The sequence below is a fragment of the Carcharhinus amblyrhynchos genome, chromosome 3 (assembly GCF_965287045.1).
Source record: "Carcharhinus amblyrhynchos chromosome 3, sCarAmb.v2.hapA, whole genome shotgun sequence".
Classification (NCBI taxonomy): Eukaryota; Metazoa; Chordata; class Chondrichthyes; order Carcharhiniformes; family Carcharhinidae; genus Carcharhinus; species Carcharhinus amblyrhynchos.
The window spans coordinates 84,696,601-84,708,227 of NC_137326.1; the positions used below are offsets into that span (position 1 = coordinate 84,696,601).

Below are 11,627 nucleotides of genomic sequence, written 5' to 3' on the forward strand. Positions count from 1 at the left end.
TGCACTGTTCTTTAATGTTTCTGGCTAATTAAGACAAAAGAAGAACCAATCTTTAAATAGAAAACGCAATTCTTCTGTATCAAGATTACATGTACAATCTTAAGATTAGACTTAAAACATTTAACCTTTGGCTATTGAATTTGTTTATTGGCTTTAAGATTGTAAAACATATTGAAGCAACCACTAAATGAAGCTAAAGGGATAATAACATTTTAAAAGACTGGGTCCAAGAATAGCAACCCAATTTAAATTGTTCTTGTACAAAGTTGACCACTGCAGAAAGTTTGTGCTCAGCAAATCAGTAGCTTCTCGGCCTTTTGGCTAAGATCAAGTGTAGTATCGACATGCTGCACTTGGTTGAAGTCATTGGGTTACATTTCAGCTTCATTTGAAGCAATTTTTTAAAGCGGCATCTCGGCCATTTGGCTAAGATGCAAATAAGATCAAGCCCTGGAGGAGGAGCTACACCTACTCCAGTCAGCTTGGATCATGTAGATCAAGCCCAAGACAGGAGGTGAGAGCCCTGTCTTGTCAGCTTGGATCGGGAATGTCCCAACTTGTTGGGACTCTGAATTGGGTTTAATTTGACTTGATTGGATTGGAATAAAGTTTAAAAAAAAAATCAGTAGCACAGTGGTTAGCACTGCTGTTTCACAGCTCCAGGGACCTGGGTTCAATTCCCGCCTTGTGTCACTGTCTGTGTGGAGGTTGCACATTCTCCTCGTGTCTGTGTGGGTTTCTTCCAGGTGCTCTGGTTTCCTTCCACACTTGCAAAGATGTGTGGGTTAGGTTGACTGGCCGTGCTAAAAAAAAATTGCCCCTTAGGTCGTGAGATGAGTAGGTTAGAGGGATTAGTAGGTAAATATGTAGGGATATGGGGGTAAGGCCTGGGTGGGACTGTGGTCAGTGCAGACTCGATGGGCCAAATGGCCTCCTTCTGCACTGCAGGGTTTCTATGATTCTATTCTATTCTATTTCTAATTTCTAAATCTTGCATCTGTTGCATACACCAGCTACTGCACCTGAGGTTTTTTATATCTGTCACAGCATAAACTTTTTATGCTGTTAAATGATGATGTAGATACATTTTAAAATATATTGCAGTGGTGCCAAAGGACATTTATTTTGTAATTACCACTAATAAGTAGTTAACTTCAGTCCTCCAGAGTTTGTCCCTATTCTCTCACGCTGGCTGCGATGCTCCTAAAAGTGCTGAATTGGCAGGATAACTGCTCTAGATCCTGGCTGTTTTGTCAATTCAACTTCACACTCGAATCTCCCCACTCTGTTCAATGCAGAAATCCCAATTCATCAAAGATCCTGAGACAGCATCTTCCAAATCCTGCTGCCTTGTCCTGGATGATGTCAAGCTTCTTGAATGTTGCTGGAGGTGCACCCATTCCAGGCAAGTGGGGACCATTCCATCACGCTCCTGACATGTGCCTTGTAGATGGTGGATAGGCTCTGGGGAGTCAGGAGGTGAGTTAATTACTGCAGCGTTCCTACCCTCTGACCTGCTCTTGTAGCCACTGTGTTTATATGGTGAGCCCAGTTCAGTTTCTGGTCAATGGTAACCGAAGGATGTTGACAATGGGGGATTCAGTGATGGTTACATAAGAACATAAGAACATAAGAAATAGGAGCAGGAGTAGGCCATCTGGCCCTTCGAGCCTGCCCCGCCATTCAATAAGATCATGGCTGATCTGTCGTGGCTCAGTTCAACATTCCCGCCCTCTCCCCATAACCCTTAATCCCCTCGCTTATCAAAAACCCATCAACCCGCTTCTTGAAAATATTTAGCGAGGCAGCCTCCACAACTTCAACGGGTAGAGAATTCCAGAGATTCACCACCCTTTGAGTGAAGAAGTTCCTCCTCAACTCCGTTCTAAAACGCCCCCCCTTTATCTTGAGGCTGTGCCCCCTAGTCCTACTGTCTTTTTTGAGCGGGAAGAGTCTCTCCACCTCTATCCCATCCATCCCATTCATCATCTTATACATCTCAATGAGATCTCCCCTCATTCTTCTAAACTCCAACGAGTACAAGCCTAGTTTATTCAGCCTCTCCTCATAGCTCAACCCCCTCAACTCCGGTATCAGCCTAGTAAACCTCCTCTGCACTCCCTCCAAGGCCAAAATATCTTTGCGCAGGTGCGGCGCCCAAAACTGCACACAGTACTCCAGCTGCGGCCTCACCAATGCCCTATACAGTTGCAGCAAGACCTCCCTACTTTTATATTCAATCCCCCTCGCGATGAAGGCCAGCATCCCATTCGCCTTCCTGACCACCTGCTGCACCTGCAAGCTGGGTTTTTGCGACTCATGCACAAGGACCCCGAGGTCCCTCTGCACCGTTGCCTGCTGCAGTTTTTCACCCCGTAAGTAATAGTCCTTCCTACCATTCTTCCTACCAAAGTGGACCACCTCACACTTGTCAACATTAAATTCCATTTGCCATTTCCTGGCCCATTCGCCCAGCCTATCTAGATCCTTCTGCAGACTCTCCACGCCCTCCGCACAATTTGCCGTTCCCCCAGTCTTGGTGTCATCCGCAAATTTCGACACCCTACACTCGGTTCCCTCCTCCAGATCGTCTATATAAATGGTAAAAAGCTGAGGCCCCAGCACTGACCCCTGGGGCACTCCACTAGTCACCATCCGCCAATCCGAATAGCACCCGTTGACCCCCACTCTCTGCCTCCTATTTGACAACCAATCTTCTATCCACGCTAACACCCTACCCCCAACTCCAAGTCCACTATTGAATGTCAAGGGGGCAGTGGTATAATGTCTTTTATTGATGATGATCATTGCCTGGCTTTCATGTTGCTCGAATGTTACTTGCTATCTGTCAGCCCAAGCCTGGATGTTGTCCAGATCTTGTTGCATTTGAACATGGACTGCTTCAGCATTTGAGGAATCGCAAATGGTGCTGAGCATTGTGCAATCATTGGCGAACATCCCCACTTCTGACCTTATGACGGAGGGAAGGTCATTGATGAAGCAGCTGAAGATTGTTGAGCTGTGGACAGTACTCTGAGGGACTCCTGCAGAGATGTCGTGGAACTGAGATGACTGACCCTGCACAATCATCTTCCTATGTGCTAGGTGTGACTCCAACCAATTGAGAGTTTGCCCCTGATACCCATTGTTTCTAGTTTCGCTAGGACCCCTTGATACCACACTTGGTCAAATGCAGCCTTGATGTCAAGGGCTGTCACTCTCGCCTCATCTCTGGAATTCAGCTCTTTATTCCATGTTTGAACCACGGCTGTAAGGAGGTCAGGAGCTGAGTGGTGCTGGCAAAGTTCAAACTGGGTGTCATTGAGCAGGTTATTACTGAGCAGGTGCTGCTTTATTGGCACTGTTGATGACCCCTTCCATCACTTTACTGATGATCGAGAGTAGACTGGGCAGTAATTGGCTGGGTTGGATTTATCCCGCTTTTTGTGTACAGGACATACCTGGGCAATTTTCCACATTGTTGGGTAGATGCCAGTGTTGTAACTGTACTGAAAGAGCTTGGCTAGAGGAGCGGCAAGCTCTAGAGCACAAGTTTTCAGTACTGTTGCTGGAATGTTATCAGGGCTCATTGCCTTTGCAGTATCCAGTGCCTCCAACTGTTTCTTGATATCACACGGAATGAATCGAATTAGCTGGAGACTGGCATCTCAGATACTGGGGACCATTGGAGGAGGCTGGGATGGATCATCCACCCGGCACTTCTGCCTGAAGATTGCTGCAAATACTTCAGCCTTATCTTTTGCACCAATGTGCTGGGCTCCTCCCATTGAGGATGGAGATATTTGTGGAGCCTCCTCCTCGAGTGAGTTGTTTAATTGTTCATCACCGTTCTTGGCTGGATGTGGAAGGAGTGCTGAGCTTACATCTGATCTGTTGGTTGTTGGATCATTTAGTTCTGTCTATCACTTGTTGTTTTTTGCTGTTTGGCATGCAAGTAGTCCTGTTTGGTAGCTTCACCAAGTTGACACCTCATTTCTAGGAATACTTGATGCTGCTCCTGGCATGCCCTCCTGCAGTCTCCATTGAATCAGGATTAATCCCCTGGCTTGATGGTAATGGTTGAGTGGGGATTACCGGGCCATGAGGTTGCAGATTGTGCTGGAGTACAATTCCACTGCTGTTGATGGCCCACAGTGCCTCATGGATGCCCAGTCTGTGAGACAGCTCTCTCAATTTTGGCACTAGCCCCTAGATGTCAGTAAGGAGCACTTTGCAAGGTCGACAGGGCTTATTTTTTTTTGCCGTTGTCCGGTTTCATTTCTTTCTTGACACTTTGTAACGATTGTTACAATTGAGTGGCTTGCCAGGCCATTTCAGAGGACAGTTAAGAGTCAACCACATTGCTGTGGTTTTGGAGTCGCGTGTAGGCCAGTCCAGGTAAGGAGGGCGGATTTCCTTCTCTAAAGGACATTAGTGAACCAAATGGGTTTTTTTGAAAATTGGCAATGGTTTCATGGTCATCAGTGGACTCTTAATTCCAGATATTTTTTATTATTGAATTCAAATTCCACCATCTGTCATGGCGGGATTCGAACCCAAGTCCCCAGAACATTACCTCGATTTTGGGATTAATAGTCGAGCGATAATACCACTTGCCCATTGTAAGCAATGAGTAATTAATAAAGATGACAATTTGAGTGTGAGTGTTTAAAACTGTTTTTTTTTCTGCATCATTCTTATTCTCAGGATATTCTTTTAATCACCCTCACTTATACCCACTGTGTGAGTTGGTGTGAGTATGTTGGTGTCTGAGGGTGAAGGTTAGTGCGAGGTTACCAGGAGTAAGCTCGACTCCCTCAGACTGTCACTCACAGACAATGGCTGGAATTTTACCACTTCACTCACCCGAAGCTAGCAGAATGAAATTCTCTGTTGGCTTTGGGCAGGACTTTACGAGCCTTGCCCAAGTGGGGGGTCATAAAATTCCAGCCAATATCTCTCACTCACACATACGCTCTCACACTCACATACCATGCAAACATACTTATTCTCACATATATACACACACACCTGATCTCACACAGGCCGGACTTTTCCCAAAAATGACTCAGTGCCATAATGGTGAGAAAACCGGACGGCAGTCTTCCACGCTCAGTCATTTTTTGGGAGAATGGTGAGTTGTGTTGCCAGTTCTAGGAGGGATGGAACTTAAACATACCAATGAATCGAGCTGCAAAGCAATCTCACAGTGCACTGGGAGATCCCCTGCCTCCCCCCATGAATATTAGGTTGCGCCCTCATTGGCCATCTGTTTCCCACCCCATCCGCCCCTCCTCCTCAAGGATTACTGGCTTAGGGGCATTAAGGTCATCCCAGTGGGCCCCCCTTCATAAGCCCCCTCCTGACATAGCCCACCCTCTGAGCACTGTCCAGGTACATTGGTAGTGCCAAACTGGCACTGCTAGAGTGCCAGGTGGACAATGTCAGATGGGCACTGCCCAGCCATATCCCTGACATCTGGGGGTTTCAATGGTCTCTGAGCCCTCTGACTTGGCTATTATGCTTGTTCGCTGTGGGCTGGATAGAGAGGCCTGGTGGACTGAATGTGGGCTGTGGGCCTGTTAGAAAGGCCTAGCAGAATGACAAGAGACCCACAGACTGTAAGTTGAACAAATTGGCCAAGAAAAATAACAGATCTGAGGATTGGGAGAAGTTTAGAATTCAGCAAAGGATGACGAAAAGACTGATTAAGAAGGGGAAAATGGAGTACGAGAGTAAGCTTGCAGGGAATATAAAGATTGACTGTAAAATTTTCTATAGATATGTGAGGAGAAAAAGATTAGTGAAGGCAAATGTGGGTCCAATATAGTCAGCAACAGGGGAAGTCATGATGGCAAACAAAAATGGCTAACCAACTAAATACATAACTTGATTCTATCTTCACAATTAAGATATGAAACTATTGAGGAACACAGGGTTTAATAAGAGGGAGAAAGGTTGTTGGGGAAACTGATGGATTTGAAGGCTGATAAATCCCCAGGGGCTGATAATCTGCATCCCAGAGTATTAAAGTGGCTCTAGAAATAATGAATGCATTGGTGGTTATCTTCCAAAGTTCTGTGGACTCTGGAACAGTTCCTATCAATTGGAAGGTAGTTAATGTAAACCCACCAGAGCTCAGAAGAATGAGGGCAATCTCATAGTAACCTATAAAATTTTAAAAGATGCAAGAATGATATTCCCAGTGGTGCAGGTGTCCAGAACCAGGGGCCATAGTCTAAGGGTACAGGGTAGACCATTTAAGACAGAGATGAGGAGAGATTTCTTCACTCAGATAGTTGTCGGCCTGTGGAATTTGTTAAGCAGAAAGTAGTTGAGGCCAAAACATTGTGTGGTTTCAAAAATCAGTTAGATATTGCATTTGGGGTGAAGAAGATCAAAGGATATGGGGAAAAAAGTGAAATCAGGCTATTGAATTGGATGGTCAGCCACTATCATAATGAATGGCAGAGCAGGCTTCAAAGGCCAAACGACCTCCTCCTGCTTCTATTTTCTATGTCTAAGTTTATAAAAATACATAGTCAAAGACCTAGATTGGAATTTTTCTATCCTGCCTGCCATGGGAATCATAGTGGGTGGGACATGGACCATGCAAAAGTCCGTTATCTTCGCGTGGGATCTTCTGATCTTGGGCCGAGTACGGTCAGAAATTCCCACCCCCAGGATGCACCTGTTAATCTTTGAAATGCTCAAACCCCAAGAAAATCAGTGCTCTGTCAGTAAAAGGCAAGATCAGTGCAGTCACTGCAGATACAATTAGCCACATATGTTTACACAGTGCAGGAAGAAACCTAATCAACTTACTCAGCAAGATAAGAGAGACAGATACACCGTTGTACTGTACACAATATTAAGCATGCTGCTCTTGACAATGCTCTCTTTTGTTGTTTATCAGGAATTGGGCAGCCATAGTCACACCCTAATCTAAGTCAGTATTCTTTCGTTGACAATTAATCATTGCAGTCACCCCACTCACAGCCTGGAATGCTATGAGTTACCTGCACTTGTCATCACGTGCCTAATGAGTTACATGCTGATATTTGAGTTTTATTAAATGTCACAGTAATCAAAGGAAATCCACAACCCTTTTGGTTTTCCAAGCCTGCCCATGAACTGGGAGCTATGACAGGGGTTTGGTGGATCCCCAGTGGGACACTCTGCAATTCTTCAGTGGTGAGGGGAAGGTCAGTGAGGATGGGTGGGCCTGGGACCTAGGAGAGGAGGTGGCTGCTAACATCCTGTTTCGGTCAGTCCCTCGAAACACAGATGTCTGCTGGACTTCATGGTTTATGCATCCTCAGGTGACACAGCTGGCCAATCCTGGAGCCACATATGTTTGGACAGAGAGGACAAGAGTTACTGTGACGAAGGGAGGGGTTTCTTGAGCCAGACTTTTGCACTGTCTCCATTCCAGCTCTCTGCAGCACAGGTTACACACTCAGTTTCAGGCTGCATTGCAGTTCGTTGGTTGAGGTGCTGCCATGTGACATAATTTGCAGCACGTTCCTTCCATGTACCGATATCAATTTGCCCCCTTTCCAAAGTGGCCTTCAGAGTCCCTGTAACATGTTTTCTCCATTCTCCTTGAGATTGGGTGCCACTCTTCAGTTCAGAAAGAGGATCTGCTTCGAAGTTGATTATTTAGTATATGTGGCATTTGTTATCTGTGGGACTGATTTCATATGATTATGCTTTTGTTATACCCCATAGTAGCTGTCACCAAACTGCATCATGATACCCTATGACCATCCTTCTGTTGAGAGTTACAATTCTCTCCCCCATATTTGATTCTAACTTTTGTCTCTTTATCATCAGTCATGTCTTGAGGAATAATGTAACCAAAAGCCTACACTCCATCCAGATATTGCTGTTGCTGTACATTGTCCCTTAGATGAAAGCAAAAACCAAAGATGTACTGGTTAGGTGGGTCGGCCATGCTAAATTGCCCCTTAGTGGCTCAAGATATGTAGATTAGGTGGATTAGCCGTGAGAAATATATGGGGCTGCAGAGATGGGGCAGAGAGAGAGTCTAGATAAGATGTTCTTTTGGAGAGTTGGTGCAAACTTGATGGGCTGGATGGCCTCTTTCTGCACTGTATTGATTCTATAGTTCTATATTAATCATGCTTACGAATTCTAATCATATGTACAAATGATGGGGACCAAAGGGGACAGTGTGCAGCAGATATTTGATTTGGTGTAGGCACGCAAAGGTTACATTCTCAGGATATTGGATGTGTTCACACCACAATCCATCCTTCAGTATGTGGCATCTCCAGAAGCATCAGTATGATGAAGGAAATCAGCTGTTTGTTTAACTTTGTGGATCTCAATTTAATGTTACAAGGGGGAACTGGTTAATGAAAAACAATAGTCACACTCAGAATCAACTCTGAGTTGAAAAGAAAGTCTTGGGGTCAAGCCCCATTCTAGCACTTGAGCTGATACTTTAGGCTATCATATTAGCTCACAGTTCAATACTGAAGCAGTGCTAAACTTTCAGTTATGCCTTTTTCAGAAGTGATATTAAATTAAGATCTATTTGACGTCTCAGGTGGATGTAAAGAATCCCAACGCACTGGATGAGTTTTACAAGAGGCAAACATGATTGGAGATGGACTTAATAAATAAAGGTGTTTTATATCAAAAAGCATAGAGATAATATGATTCAGGTTTTTAAAATGATGAAGGGAATGGATTATACCCATGAATCATTGATTGAGTTAAGTAGAAAGGGAGAACTATGAGGCAGGTGGATACAGTACATATTTCAGAGAGTTATTAATGTGTGACACAAGTTTAGGTTCACTGCAGTCCTTTAGCAGGGAGCTTGATGCATTTCTGAAAGTCAAGGACATTTCCAGTTAAGTGATTAGCTGTGATCATTGAGATTTATTTTGGAGTTCTCCTGGATCTTGCTTGCCTTTAGGGTCGGAAAATATTTTTCCAGAATTTGTTCCTAAATTGACCTAATTTATTTTCTTGTGTTTTGTTTAATTTTCTAAGGAGACTACATGATGTGCGTCAAGTTGGTTGATTGATACTACATACAGGTTGAACTATTTCTGTATTGAATGGCCTTGATAGACCAATCGTTCTTTTCCTAATCTTTAACATGTTTACTGTTTCTCTGGTTTCCATGTTAATGTTCATTCCTTAAAAGATTCACTGGTTGTCTCAGTAACGGTTTGTGTGATCTTGTTTGGTCCAAATTAGATGCGACAGTACCTATTCTTTAAAATTACTATTTGACTATTAAATGCTTTGGGATATCTGGAGGATTTGAAAGGCACTGTATAACTGTGCTTTCATTTTTCCTCTAATTCAATATCAATTGAGTGTTGGTTATCTTCAAAACCTGAGGGAGGAGCAAAGCAGCTTTAAGAAAGACAGCCTGAGACTTGTTTGGGCTTGTTACAGTGTGGCAATCTGTTATTTTTATGGTTAACACTCATGCAGATTCAGGAAGTTCGATGTCTATACTTTGAAACGTTTCATGATCTGTAGTTGCTGGAATCCATTCAAAGGTTCCAAATGACTAAAGACAGATCAACAGAGCGCCCTCTAATGGAAGGATTTGTAAGATAATGGAAGGACATATAAGAAGCAAACAAATAGCTAAGTTGTTTAGACTTCAACCCTTTTTTTATGAGATGAGACAAAAGGAATTATTTTGTATTATGTATGCATATTTGTAGAATGTTTTATTAAATGTAAAAATGTTCAAGTTTAAAAATGAGGTCTGATCTTGTGATGCAGTGCTGCTTATCGAATTTGATTTATTATTGTCACTTAGAGTCATAGAGGTTTACAGCATGGAAACAGGTCCTTCTGCCCAACTTGTCCATGTGCCTTTTTTTTAAACCCCTAAACCAATCCCAATTGCCCACATTTGGCCCATATCCCTTTATACCCATCTTATCCATGTAACTATCTAAATGCTTTTTAAAAGACAAAATTGTACCCATCTATACTACTATCTCTGGCAGCTTGTTCCAGATATTCACCACCCTCTGTGTGAAAAATTGCCGCTCTGGAACTTTGCTATCTCTCCCCTCTCACCTTAAACCTATGCCCTCTAGTTTTAGACTCCTCTACATTTGGGAAAAGATATTGACTATCTAGCTGATCTATGCCCCTCATTATTTTACAGATTTCTATAAGATCACCCCTTAGCCTCCTACATTCCAGAGAAAAAAGTCCCAGTCTATCCAGCCTCTCCTTATAACTCAATCCATCAAGTCCCGGTAGCATCCTAGTAAATCTTTTCTGCACTCTTTGTAGTTTAATAATATCCTTTCTATAATAGGGTGACCAGAACTGCACACAGTATTCCAAGTCTGGCCTTACCAATATCTTGTACAACTTCAACAAGACATTCCAACTCCTGTATTCAATGTTCTGACTGATGAAACCAAGAATACTGAATGTCTTCTTCACCACTTTGTCCACCTGTGATTCCACTTTCAAGGAGCTATGAACCTGTACCCTTAGATCTCTTTGTGCAACTCTCCCTAGTACCCTACCATTAAATGAGTAAGTCCTGCCCTGGTTCAATCTACCAAAGTACATCACCTCGCATTTGTCTAAATTAAACTCCATCTGCCATTCGTTAGCGTACTGGCCCAATTGATCAAGATCCTGTTGCAATTGGAGATAACTTGCTTCACTGTCCATTATGCCACCAATCTTGGTGTCATTTGCAAACTTACTAACGATGCCTCCTTCATTCTCATCCAAATCATTAATATAATAATAGTGGACCCAGCACTGATCCCTGAGGCACACCGCAGGTCACAGGCCTCCAGTTTGAAAAACAACTCTCTACAACCACCCGCTGGCTTCTGTCAAGAAGCCAATTTTGTATCCATTTAGATTTCTCACCCTGGATCCCGTGAGATTTAACCTTACGCAACAACCTACCATGCGATACCTTGTCAAAGGCCTTGCTAAAATCCATGTAGACAACATCAACTGCACTGTCCTCATCTACCTTCTTGGTTACCTCTTCAAAAAACTCAATTAAATTTGTGAGACATCATTTTCCACTCACAAAGCCATGCTGACTGTCCCTGATCAGTCCTTGTGTCTCTAAATACCTCTAGATACTGCCTCTCAAAATACCTTCCAACAACTTACCCACCACAGATGTGAGGGTCAGTGACCTGTAGTTCTCAGGCTTTTCCCTAAACAAGGGCACAACATTTTACACTCTCCAACATATTGGGAGTGAAAGTATTATTTCTTGTTACGGACAAAACATACCATCCATAGAGTACATGGAGAAGGAAAGCATTAGGATGTAGAATATAGTGCTGCAATTACCAGTAGGGTAAGGGGAAATATCACCTTAATAAATGATAGAACCATTCACAAGTATGATGGCAGCAGGAAAGATGCTGTTCTTGTTTTGGTTGTTACATGTATTCAGATTTTAGTATTTTTTTCCCAATGGAAGAAGGTGGAAGAGAGTATATCATGGGGTTCTTCATTTATGCTAGTTTCCTAAGACAGCACAAGGTATAGATGGAGTCACTGGATGGCAGGCTGTATGCGTGACGGTCTAGGCTATGTTCACAATCCTTTGTAGTTTCTTGCGGACCTGG

General features: G+C 43.4%; 1 non-coding gene across 1 annotated transcript; it reads left to right on the top strand.

Annotated features, from left to right (window-relative positions):
- Positions 1 to 301: 301 nt before the first annotated feature.
- LOC145341678 (U2 spliceosomal RNA) lies at positions 302 to 493 on the top strand. The gene has a single exon (XR_013886435.1). It is a non-coding gene; the product is annotated as a U2 spliceosomal RNA (small nuclear RNA).
- The last annotated feature ends 11,134 nt before the right edge of the window (positions 494 to 11,627 follow it).